The sequence below is a fragment of the Cottoperca gobio genome, chromosome 14, assembly GCF_900634415.1.
Source record: "Cottoperca gobio chromosome 14, fCotGob3.1, whole genome shotgun sequence".
In the NCBI taxonomy this organism is placed as follows: domain Eukaryota; kingdom Metazoa; phylum Chordata; class Actinopteri; order Perciformes; family Bovichtidae; genus Cottoperca; species Cottoperca gobio.
Window position 1 is genome coordinate 12,679,617 of NC_041368.1, and position 12,952 is coordinate 12,692,568.

The window sequence follows — 12,952 nt, forward strand, 5'->3', positions numbered from 1 at the left end:
AGACTGCTGCTGCCTTTAACTCACGGCTTGTTCTGCCCGCAGTGCTGCCAGGTGGGTAGTTAGCATGGTAGCTTTTGTGACACGTACCGAAGTGTCTCCACAATGTGCTGCTTTGCCGTCGCCCCGCAAATGAGACATACACGCTTTTCTTTCACAAAAATATTCTTTTCTGCCATGTTTAGCGTAATAAACGCACCTAGCGCCCCATCGTAGCTGCTCCCGCTAGCTTGTCTCAGCTAAAAGGGAAATGGAGATTTAGCTCTGATGAACTCTGACCCCAGACAAGTTCATATATACATAAAACATTTTTGTTTTTTTAATTCTATATTCAATATTGTCATTTTAAAATAAAGAATAATTCAAGTGTTATTGATTTTTTAAAAACAGCAAAACAATTAAATACAAATTTTAAACGGAGCTCCATGGTGACTAGTGCTATTTTTAGAACATGCCCTGCAGGCGACTCACGCAGTTCCTGCGGGCGACCAAGTGCCTGCGTGCACCGCGTTGGCTACCCCTGGTATAGACCATTACGATCATGTCTAGGGTCAAAATTGAAAATTGTTAGATATTAATTGCACCATCTTCTACTTCTCTCTATACCATCTCTTGCAATTTACCTAACCATTTGCAACCTTTTACCTTTCCACCATAAACCTCCACCAGACTATCATAAAGCAGCCAAAATCATCTGTTCCACTGAACACTTAGTTACTTTCATACATAATGGAAAATTTTACACAAACAAAACAAAAAAAAACCTTTTTGTAGTCATTTTGCATATCTTTGTGGTTATTTCATGTCTCTTTGCAGCTGTTTTGCATATCATTGTAGTTTTTTGTTTCTCTTTGTAGTCATTTTAAGTCATTTTGTAGTTGTTTTAGGTCTCTGTTGTAGCTTTGTGTCTCCTTATAGTCATTTTGTGTCCTTGCAGCTATTTTGCATGTCTTCGTAGTTGTTTTGTCTCTCTTTCTGAAAATTGTGGGTCTCTTTGTATTTCTTTTGTGTCATTTTGTAGTCATTTTGAGTCGCTTTGTAGTTGTTTTGCATCTCTTTGTAGTGATTGTGGGTGTCTTTACAGATGTTTTGCATCTCATTATGGTTTTTGTTCGTCTTTGTAGTCAGTTTATGTTGATATGTGGTCATTTTGTCTCTCCTTGTTGGCATGTGACTCTTTAAGTATCATTTTGTCATGTAATCAATCCATGTAGAGGTCTATCTACACTTGCTAGGGGCTATGTGAAAAGATTGTGGCTCAAATAAAACATTGCGCCCACATATTGCGTACCTGAACTCCCTGGAGTGTACTAGTTAGCAAATGAGTTGAAAAGTGGAAACACTTAGCTAAAAGTAGTGGCTGCTAAAAGCAGCAGCTCCAGTAAGGAACCCCAAACTTCCCTTCTCCGGGCCACATCCGCCAGCTCCAACTGGGGGATCCCGAGGCGTTCCCAGGCCAGTGAGGAGATATAATCTCTCCACCGAGTCCTGGGTCTTCCCCGGGGTCTCTTCCCAGTTGGACGTGCCTGGAACACCTCCCTAGGGAGGCGGCCAGGTGGCATCCTTACTAGATGCCCGAGCCACCTCAACTGGCTCCTTTCAACGCAAAGGAGCAGCGGCTCTACTCCGAGTCTCTCACGGATGGCTGAGCTTCTCACCCTATCTCTAAGGGAGACGCCAGCCACCTGTCTGAGAAAACCCATTTTGGTCATACGCCTTCTCCAGATCCACAAAACACATGTAGACTGGATGGGCGTACTCCCAGGCCCCCTCCAGGATCCTTGCGAGAGTGAAGAGTTGGTCCGTTGTTCGACGACCAGGACGGAATCCGCATAATAATATGCAATATCCGCTTTTATATAATCAATAGTGTTAAATAACATCCAGTTAAAAATCTGTTTAAATTAACTAATTTGGAACTTGACTGATGATGAGATGAAGGGTTGAACTCATGTAACAGGGCTGTGGAGGGGCGTCCCTCAAAAAAGGATTGGTAACCAAAGGTCTATTTGTCCGAAATGTAAAGGAAAAAATGTGTTGCATATCAATGGCTAGAGTGTCTGGTGCTGTACTACACTGCCCTCTTATCAAATCGGTCTTATGCCAATGGAGAGTGTTTGTCATATTAGCTGGAGCAACAATCCCTCACTGCATTAATAAGTCAATTTGAGTGACTGAGTGTGGCTATTCATTGAGAGACCAGCTTGCCTCTCTGATCTAATCCTGAGTTATGGCAATCATAATTTATGTAGCTGGGGCTGATGATGCAGTTATGCGAACAGAAATTTTTCAGCTGTCAGCATTTTTACCAATTAAAATTCTAAATTCAGACCAGGTACAGACCCAGCTCAGCTGCCCTCTGCTGTTTCATCTTCAGCCGAGGACAGAGAGCATTTTGCTGCTGTCAGGTTAAATGTTATCAGATCTTTGGTAGAAAATGTAATGACTGGTCAATATGTTAGTTTTCTATAGAAAGACAATATCATTGTGAGTCATTGGGGCAACACTTTTAGGTATGGTATTTAAATATGTGACAAAAATCATCTCATTGTCTGTCTATTTGTATCTCGGGATGGATTAATAACATCAAGCAAATCTGTGTGATTCTCATGCAACGTCCTCTACAAACACAATTATAATAAATCCCTTAATAGTTCTGTATCTCTCACACAGGCTCGGAAATATGGTCTGTCCAAGTAAAATGTAATGACATGTGAGTTGAAAAGCTGACCTGGAATAAGCCTACTAGACGAGTATGGATGTACCAGGCTGTTGAGAGATTTAATGACAAAATCAATAAATATATTTTTTATTATTGATTCATTCTGATACTTGAAGACACACATTATGCATTGATTTTAAAATATATAATAAATGCAGTATGACAATTTAATTTAATACATAAGCCTTTTTTATTGTACCAATTTGCCTGTTTTTGTTTTGCACTCACTGTACATTTAAATGTCCCTGGCAGCTCTACTTCATGTTCTGCACATTCATGGACTCTAGTATGTCATCATGTAATAATATATATTGCACACTTGGAGGCAGTGTAGGCTTGTTCGTAGAGTGTTCCCATTTCCTGCTCCATGATGATAAAAATCATACAGTAAATGGATAAAATGCTTAAAAACATAAATTCAAACATGTTTCTCTCCATTGACAGACAGGTGTTAGGCTGTACAGTTAGGGGTTAAACAGTATTGTGTTGTAACAGTTTTCCTGATTTCATGTATTTCGACTATGATACAGGTTTATGTTTAGGCTGCTCAACATGAATTATTTTATTAATTCGAATTTCAAATTCAGATAAATCTTAATATGCTCTGCTTTTTCTTTCTTAACTTTTTATTCTCTCCAATTTTTATAGTGTTTTATCAGAGCGCTATTTTGTTAGAATATTAGTTTTCAATTAAACAAATGGGTAAAAATATCTTAACATGTTTGTTATGTATTGTTCAATTGTTATGAAATTAAAACTGTTTTCTTGTTGTTGTATTTTAAATAATGTCCTAATCCAAATTAGCATGATATGTATTATCATTTTTTGAGTAAATAAATAAAACAACAAAGTACAACACAAACACACTAAAAAGAGGAAAAAAACACACTATTAAAAATCTGACCATTTCTGAAACATGGGTGACGTTGTAAAACATTTCGTGTACATTTCGTTACTGTATCAGTGGATGACAGCTTTTTGGGTTTTGTAAGGAACTACTGAGACAGACCCTCACTGAGCCACCAGGGGTCTCTATTCAGCAGACATTCTGGCCTATAAAGTTCTGCACCAAAGCTTTCTGATTGGTCCAAATACCCACATGGGGTTACGCATTGGCCAATAGAGTTTGGGTTGATCAGGGGCTGTTGCTAAGGCACTTTAGGGGCAAAAAAAAAAACCTGTCAGCTTGCTGCCTCTTTCCCTCCACCATTTCACTCTCACACTCGTCTGGCTCCTCATCCTCCGTCTCTACCTCTCACCGCACACTCTCTAACACCTCTGCCTCCTTTTTTATTGGTCGCTGAAGGGTGAAATGAGCAGAGGAGAGCGACAGGTTTTCTTTTGGCATCCTGAGCCACAATGTGTGTAGACCCTCCCCCATGAACCTGGAGCTGTAGCCCTACCTCCCCCTGGTTATCCTGTCACTTGACATTTGAGCTCAGACAACACTTGCAGCCCGTCTGTCACCATTTCACTCAGCTTCGCTTCCCAATCCATCCAGAAAGATACCTGGGTATACAGCTAGCTCTCCCACGAGCCACGGAAATGGGATATGCATTGTTCATGCCGACACAATGACGATTATATGACCCTTTTCTTCTTTAATTAAAACCTTACATTTTCTCTTTTTGTTGTTGTTGGAGCAATACATGAAAATGGGTGTCAGCCAGTTGTAGTGATATTGGGTGGGTGGGGGTGGGCATGTCAGTGAGCTTCAGAAGATTATTTTACAGCTGTGGATAAATGTAAAATACCTCTTTTACTGTACTGGCCACGTTCCAACTCACTCTCACACACACTCACACACACACACACACACACACACACACACACACACACACACACACACACACACACACACACACACACACACACACACACACACAGAGGAAGAGGGAAATAAAGAGCCCCTCCATGCCTGTGTCTGCTGATTTCCCCCTCTCTCATTGGCTTGCGCCTTGTGAGTGGCACCTCTGTCGGCCCCGCCTCGTCGCTCTCCGTACATGGATCGGTCTGCAAGAGAGCCCGAGCTATGAGCATCAGAGAGCGGAGTGGAAACAGGAAGAGGAGGAGGTGAGGTGGAAGAAAGAAGACAGAGGAGAGAGGAACTGGCCAGACAAGGTGGCGAGGAGTGAAAGGGAGGAAAAGGGGAGCAGAGAGGGGCGTGTGGACCAAAGAAAACGAAGAGAAGAAAAAAAAAAAAAGGTAAAAGAAGGACTTCAGAGGGGCCGCTTCATGTGCTATTTGCTAATGGCTGAATGTAAATACACAACATCTACGAGTGTGGAATAAGTGCGAGCCTGTATTTCTGTTTCTTCACAGAAACTGTGTGTGTATTCTCTGTGTGCCATCGTCTTAACAGAACATACTGCAGTGTGTCTGTCTGCAGACTGCTGCACATTCATGCATGAAGCTCACACACACACACGCACACACACACACACACACACACACATATGCACAGCTCACGTGCAGACACAGTGCAAGAGCTGAAATGTAAAATGACGAATGTGTTGGAGGGGAACTGTTGCGGTTACATGTGTTCTCCATGGAACGTTTAACTGTTGAATATCTGTGTGTGTGTGTGTGTGTGTGTGTGTGTGTGTGTGTGTGTGTGTGTGTGTGTGTGTGGTGAGAAGCTACAGTGTAACAAAGTGTGATGATTAATCTCCATTAGACTCGTGTCTAAACGGTGTCACATCACTACTTTGCTCTACTGAAAGTTCAGTTTAGTCTGTTAAACACATCTCACACCCAAAGCTTATTGGCTTTGTCGTAGTCTACAAATATTCTTTATTCGATAAGTAATTTCTTTATTTCTTTTTTCATGCTGAATTACTTATTTCCAAGAAACTTTTGAGCACATCTCTGGTAAACACAAGATTTAAAGTGGTGCTTTTCCATGGTCTTTTGTGGAGAAACTCTGTTTTACAGATCTATCGATTAAATCAACTAATTGTGTAGTTGACAAAATTGTATGAGTGTTATAGAGCTGCAATGACTATTTGACTAATCGATTTAGATGTTTGAAAAAAGAAAAAAATTCTGCAACTAATTTGATAAATGATTAATCCTTAAAGTAATTTTTCATGCAAAAATGGCAGAAAATGCTGTCTTGCCTTTTGGATACGGAGATTTTCTGCTTTTCTCTGTTTTATATCATATTAAAGTAAATATATTTGGGTTTTGGATGGACAATACAAAGCATTTAATGACTTTGAATAACTTTTATGGAAAACAATCAGCAGACTAATCAATAATGAAAATAACTGTTAGTTACAGCCCTAGAGTGTTAGTCGACTAAGATTTTTTTTAGCCGAGGACATTCCTACAGCGACTACTTTTGAAATGTTGTAAAATAGAATCAATAAAGGGTAAGTTTGGCTTACTTTTGTACTGTACGACTTGCACCCAATGTATGTTGATGTGATTGTGAGCTTAGGCAACCACCTGGATGTGCAATTGTAGGTTACCATTCCTCACACAACCCAGCTGTTTAACACACACACACACACACACACACACACACACACACACGCGCACGTGCACCTACTGCCTTCTTCAAACCTGTTAACCTGCCTCATTGTCTTTGTTCGCAAAAAAAAGCTGAACATTTTGCATTGCTTGCAAAAGAAACCCCTCTTTCTTGCTCTTGACCTTGCCTTGGTACGTTCCAGTACCCCTCAGAGAGGGCTGTGCTTTATAGAGCATACACCGGGAGAAGCTGCTATTATAGAGAGAGGGAGAAGGGGATAGAGCTGAGGGGAGTGGGGCTGCAGGGATGTTATTTTTAGAAATGTGATTGATATTCGGCTCATACTGTACGCTCTGTCTCTGCGATCGTGACACTATTTCAGGCCCAAACCCAATACAATCACACATGTGCGTGCATTCAGGGAGGATGGTCTGTTCACTCTATCTGTCGCTTCTCTCTTCCCCTCGATCTATTCTCTTCATGTGTCTGCTCCTCTTGTTAGCTAGCCTACGAGCCACCAGAGACAGGCCTGGTCTGCTGCAGCCCATCCTTCCTTTTATGGTATAGGATTCTTACTACATGCACTCAGACAGTCTCAGCAGGAGATGCACATCTGCAGTGCTTCACTGCAGCTAGCAAGCAGCTCCAGATAGTGTGTAAGAATGTGACAGGCTGTTGGTATTTCCAAATGAGGACACAAATTGGAGTGTACTAGCAGATCTTCACTAAACAATGACTGTTTTTTTATTCAGCTGACAGAGCGGCTGTGTAATGGTTGCAGACATCTATGAAGAACGAAAAGAGAAAAGGAGATAGAAATGTGGAAGTATACATTAAATCCTTTTCCATTTCCCCCCTCTCTCTCTCTTTCTCCATGTCAAAAATCACACACAAACACTCCCTCCTTGCTCGAGGCCTTGCTCCTAGCTCTGGACTAAATGATATCATCGGTTGCCAGGGATACAAGGACACAGCGTGCAGAGAAAAGGGAGGGTGAGGCATATGCAGAGCCATACACATAGCCTGTAAGAGAAAGGCAGAGACTGGGATATTGGGTATCGAGAAATAAAAGCAGCCTTGTTGAAACAAGTAGTGAAGAAGAAAGCAGAGGGCAGGGCCATGAAGAGGAAAGTCAGGAGAAAACGAAGTCCTGTCAGAGGTTACTGGCTCATCCTTCCTCTCCCTTCTCTCTTACATCTAATTTCGTCCTCTTCCTTTGTCTGGAGAAGGGTCAGGTTTGTAACAGTCAAAGTGTGTGTGAAAGCATGTGTTGTAGGAAATGAGAGGCAAGGATAAGAAAGGAAGAGAATGGTAGAGATACATGAGGGATGGAGGAGAGATCTTGGCCTTGATTTGAGACAATACAACCATTTCTGTCTTATACATCTGTGCACCAACTGACTATGGTATTTCCTCACTCCCTCTGCTATGTGTGTCTGTGTGTTTGCCAGCTCGTGGAGGATGAGCTGGTCTATTTAAAGGGACTGCACGGGTCTGCTGTCTAGCTATTCCTGACTGACAGCATCATCGAATTTGGACCAGAGTCTGTCTCCCCCTTTTCTCTCCGTGCTCATTGTAAGGTAAGATTGGTTGCATTTGACACATCCACTATTGGGTTTCATATACATTAGTTAGACAGCCAAATGGGGGTTTCAGCAGAGACATGAGTAGATGCATGGTTTTCCCTTTGGTGACAGATAAGATGACCAGGGTTTCCTTGGTGATTAGAGGGAGGGAGGAAGCAGACTTATTTGTGCAGACAGCAGGTTTGAAGGGACAGTTTACCCCAAAATTCATATTTTTACTTATAGGGCTATTTATCAATCTAGGTTGTTTTGGTGTGAGTTGCCGAGTGTTGGAGCGTTTCTGTTTCTGTCTGTTTCTCGGCTGAGCAGTAACTTTAGCTAGCTCAGGTGAGCTCAGGAAAGCCTCTCGCCCATGAATAGATGCATGCTTCCTTCTGTACGGTGATACGGTTGGAGTGTGTAGGTCGGCAGAAAGAAAATAGTTCCTACATAACAATTCTCACAACACGGTCTGTGGATTATCTTGTGTAACCGGGTCATGATTTCAGAAAAGAGACATTACCTGTTGAGTTTTTCAGATGTTTTTTTTTTTGCCGCTTTGAGCACCACAAGCTGAGTGCCATCTAGTTCCATTATATTGGACAGAAACACTCTAACACTCGGCAACTCACACCAGAACAATCTAGATTGATAAAAAGCACTAGTACTATTATATTTAACACAACACACTCTTATACTGCACTGTTTTCATTGTATATTCTTTTCTTAAACATATCTCACTGTGAAGCGGAGGGTTTACCCAACAGCAACTTAACCCCTTTTGCACATGACATCATTTGGCCGAGCTGGAGCTGAATTCCAGATGTCTCGAATTAACCCTGCGCAGATTGGTGTAATATTGAAAGCACAGAGCCATTGTTGTGCAGAGTCAAATTTAAGCTGCTGCTGACTGATGGCTCCCCCTACAACACTGTACCAACATTGTATCCTGTGGTGTGTAACGGGGAGGGTCTACAACAGATGGTTTATCTGCTGTCTGTGTGATGTTGCTCAACTACCAGCAGCAGGCTCGGGGTTAAAAGCACTGTAAGGAGCCTTTTCTCGTCAAAGAAAGAATTGCAGCGCTTGTGTCTAAAAATGTTGTAACACCACACAAATAAGGAAAACGTTTGCACGTTGTTTGCATGAATTAAGCAACATTGACAGTGACTACGTTTTCATGAACACTTATATTCCACTATTATTCCGAATATGACTATCTTCAGAATTAGATGGATCACGTAAACGGCATATTCCGTTTGAATATTTAGACTTAAGCCTTATTCCGAATGTAGCATTTTGTGATCAAGACGTGCTATATGTAGTTATTATTCAGGTTTTATTTGAGTCTCAATTTGGGTTTTTACCACAGTTTACGACACACAGCTTCTTGCCTGTTAACAGCCTGCTCTGTGCTTGGACACAAACCAGCTTGCCAGAAATATGCATGGCTGGGGTAGAGATGCATGCCCAAAAGGAGAAGGAGAAATACACCTTCTTTTAAACATTATAAAAAAAGAGGAAAATTAAAGTCATTCAAAGTGGGTAGCCGCAGGAATTAGGGCAAACATTGGAATATTCTGTGTTTTCGTGTAAATGTAGTCAGTGATGTGACATTAACACAATTTGAAACAGACAAGTCAGAGAATAAAGTCATATAATAAAGATCCCAAGTTTATTATAGCTAGAGGTTATTTCAGCATTAGCTGAGAATGACAGAAGCTTAGAGAGCTGGTCTCTCAAAAAGCAGATTTTAGTGGAACAGGAGGTAATGTGAGGATTAAGAGTGGATATACCCAGACATGTTGTACAGCTTCATGTCACAACTGATGGCACACAGTGCTGTATTTTAGGATAAAGGCATGCAGTCTTTATTGAGCGTATGTTTGCAGTGTAACATTGTAAGTACACAAAGGCCTTTTGTGTCTTCGTTCTACTCTAAAAATAAATCTTTACTCCAAAAAGCCGAAAGCAGCAGAGCAAGAACCGTCTGGCTTCAGTTGCTCTAGCAACTGGTAGGAAATGGACTCTTGAGCTCATTCAGCACTCACAGAAAGGTTATCACACGTCTGCAACAGTCTTACCACAAACACACCTGTATGGAACAAACTGCACCACAAGGGAAGTGGTAAAATGTTGCACAGCTATTCTTCATAGTGTTTATAAATAGCTGTGGGAAATTAATGCATATAGAGGTACAACCTCTATATGCATTAATTTCAGGTCATTTAGCAGACGCTCTTATCCAGAGCGACTTACAGAGAACTAACTACAGGGACTCCCTGGAGCAACCTACAATGTGGCAACATCCTAGACGCTACAAAGAAAATATGTTGTAGTTTATTACTCAGAGATTTAACATTTTTGACTAATCTGCCGATTCTTTTCTCAATTAGTTGTCAAAAAATAGTGAAACATGTCCATCCCAGGTTCTCAAAGTCCAAGGTGATGTCTTAAATGTTTAGATTTTTCAGTCCAAAGACCAAAAATATTTGGAGAAAAGCAGGAAATGTCCATATTTAAAAAGCTGAAAACGGCGTTTTCCGCCATTTATGTATGACTAATTAGTTTAACGATTAATCGATTATCAAAATAGCTGCAATTTTTTTAATCTGCCAATCAACTAATCGTGGCAGCTATTTCCGAGTTGTTGTGAGCTTAAGGGGGTGTTGATGTAACCTTTCCGCGTCTGGTACAAATTATTTTTCTATTATTCTGAGACCACATGAAAGCAGCACAAACGCCCTATATTGCAAAGTTATTGAAAGAGAAACATAGTTTGTGTATCCGCTTCGTGATTTGCATCTGCTCCAAAATGTAGTTTGTAATAATAATAATAATAATGATAATAATAATAATAATAACATGAAAATCGGGCCCGTAGTTTTTCGGCAACAGACAGACAAACCGAGCCGAAAACATAACCCCCTTGGCGGAGGTTATAATAATTAAACTAATAGGCAGAGGAGGTTAGAGACACATCCAGCCACCACTGGACCCGTGGTTCTGGAAGTTGGTGGAAGAAGCATAGGTCTACTGAACTAGCAGCTGATGATGAACTGTGAGACTCACTCGAGAGAAGATGGGAGCTATTGATTTGACACACATTCACCACCAGTCCTGTAAGACAAATAAAGACTCAGGGCTTTTACTATAAGCTGATTAAAAAAAACTTCAGCAGCCCACCCTGTATTTTTTCTCTCAGATTTGTTTTTGTTCTTAAGTACGGTTGCCATGGCCCTTCGTTTTAGTGCCATGTTTTTTATTTTTTATCATTGGATGGCCACTGGCTGTGGTGGCTGCTGGGTAGCAGTGATTAGAGAGAGGCTGAATGCACGATGCAGCTCTGGCTGACTGATGATATGACCCGCTGAACAGATAAAGTGCAGCAGAAAATTCAGCATGAGGAAATAAAATGTACTGGAGATGCACAAAATGAAACTGCAGTCTCAATGTAAATCCCAGACCCACAAGGATAAGCCAGAGCAATGATTGTGTGTTGACATTCATGTCTCTCTCTCTTTTTGCTCTCAGGTGTGAAGTGGAGGGCCTCCCAAACACAGACCAAGACTGGTATGTCCCTCTTCCTCTCTCTCTCTCTCTCTCTCTCTGTGTGTGTGCGTGTGTGTGCGTGTGTGTGTGTGTGTGTGTGTGTGTGTGTGTTGGAACGTAGCCAGTACAGTAAAATAGGTATTTTACATTTAGCCACAGCTGTAAAATAATCTTCTGAAGCTCACTGACATGCCCACCCCCACCCACCCAATATCACTACAACTGGCTGACACCCATTTTCATGTATTGCCTCCAACAACAACAAAAAGAGAAAATGTAAAGGGTCATATAATCGTCATGTGTCGGCATGAACAATGCATATCCCATTTCTGTGTGTGTTATTGTCTGTATTACCTACAGTTCAATCAGGAGAGACTTATTTCTGAGTGAACAAATATGTATCGTGCACAAGATGATGAGAAATATGAATAGTCTTTGGCAATTAGACCCCATTGTGATATCATATTTTAAGGGGGAGGTGAAGCGGTAAGTAGAATAGGAAATCGCCCTATGGCGTCAACACTGATGGTGATGGGATGAAAAGAATGCTGAAGATTTGGATTTGATGAGTAGTGGACTTCTGATGAGCTCAACCTGGGCACTGGATCTGACGATTGGAGGTGCAGGGAGTAGAGGAGGGCAGCAATGATATCGCCTGAAATGACAACTGACGGCAGCAGAGAGGAGAACAGATTTAAAGTTTGGCAGCTGCAACATGATTGGCTGATCGTGGCAACATCTAGTTGGTTAACTAAAAAAGTGGACGCCCATAATGATTAGATGATTAGAAGCGGCTGAGAGAGAGAATTGAGAATGAATGAAGCATTAAGGTAGTCTTCCTGATTGAACTTGCTTTGAGCTTCATTAGATAGGAGAAGGTATAGATTACCGTCAACTGTATTGTGTGTGTGTGTGTGTGTGTGTGAAAACAAAGCTCAGCAGTTACTGCAGATGTCACAGATGTTAGTTTTGCGCTGCCAAAATGTCATCACACCCTGAACATATCTATGTGTGAGCTGGATGTAGTGTTTTTCATTAGGGTTCACCTGCTGCTGTAAATGGATTTTACTTTACTTGATTACAGATAATGAATCAGTGGGTAGAGCAGTCTTCTGAATAAGCATCAAGGAACTAAAGCAGGGGTGGGGAACCTCCGGCCTCCGGGCCTTATACGGCCCGCGAGACCATTTGATCCGGCCCTTGAGGTAATTCATAAACACACGAAAAAAAAAAAATACAAAATCTAGACCTCAATAGAATAAAACTGTTGACTGACTGTTTTTCCTGGCCAAGGTCAGGGTTCTTGAACACAACACGAGCAGAACGTGTCATTACGTGGTCACGTTATGTCAAACTTCAATATTGAGTCGTTGACATCAGCGAACGCAGCATGGCGAGTGTAAAACAGAGAAAGGTGGATGCGGAATATCGCATTTTACAGGAGAAATGGACAAACAATTATTTCTTTGTGGAAGTAAAAGACCAGTGAGCCTAGTTTGTGCGGACGCGCTTGCGGTGATGAAAAATACTCTTGAGCATCATTACACCACTAGACATGCCGAACTGCACGAGCTGAAAGGACGAGTGTTTGGATGAAGTTAACTGCTCTTCGGTGGAGTTTGGTCCAACAAGCAGCTCTCT

The 12,952-nt window shown here is 41.4% G+C and overlaps 1 protein-coding gene across 1 annotated transcript in view; it reads left to right on the forward strand.

The window, feature by feature from the left end:
• The first annotated feature begins 4,740 nt into the window (after positions 1 to 4,740).
• The window catches only part of LOC115018839 (uncharacterized), a 28,520-nt gene continuing 20,308 nt past the window's right edge, over positions 4,741 to 12,952 (forward strand). Inside the window, 4 exon segments of the mRNA XM_029448062.1 lie at positions 4,741 to 4,924; positions 7,646 to 7,774; positions 11,294 to 11,332; positions 12,396 to 12,516. The gene's annotated coding sequence lies outside the window, so the exon portion shown is untranslated.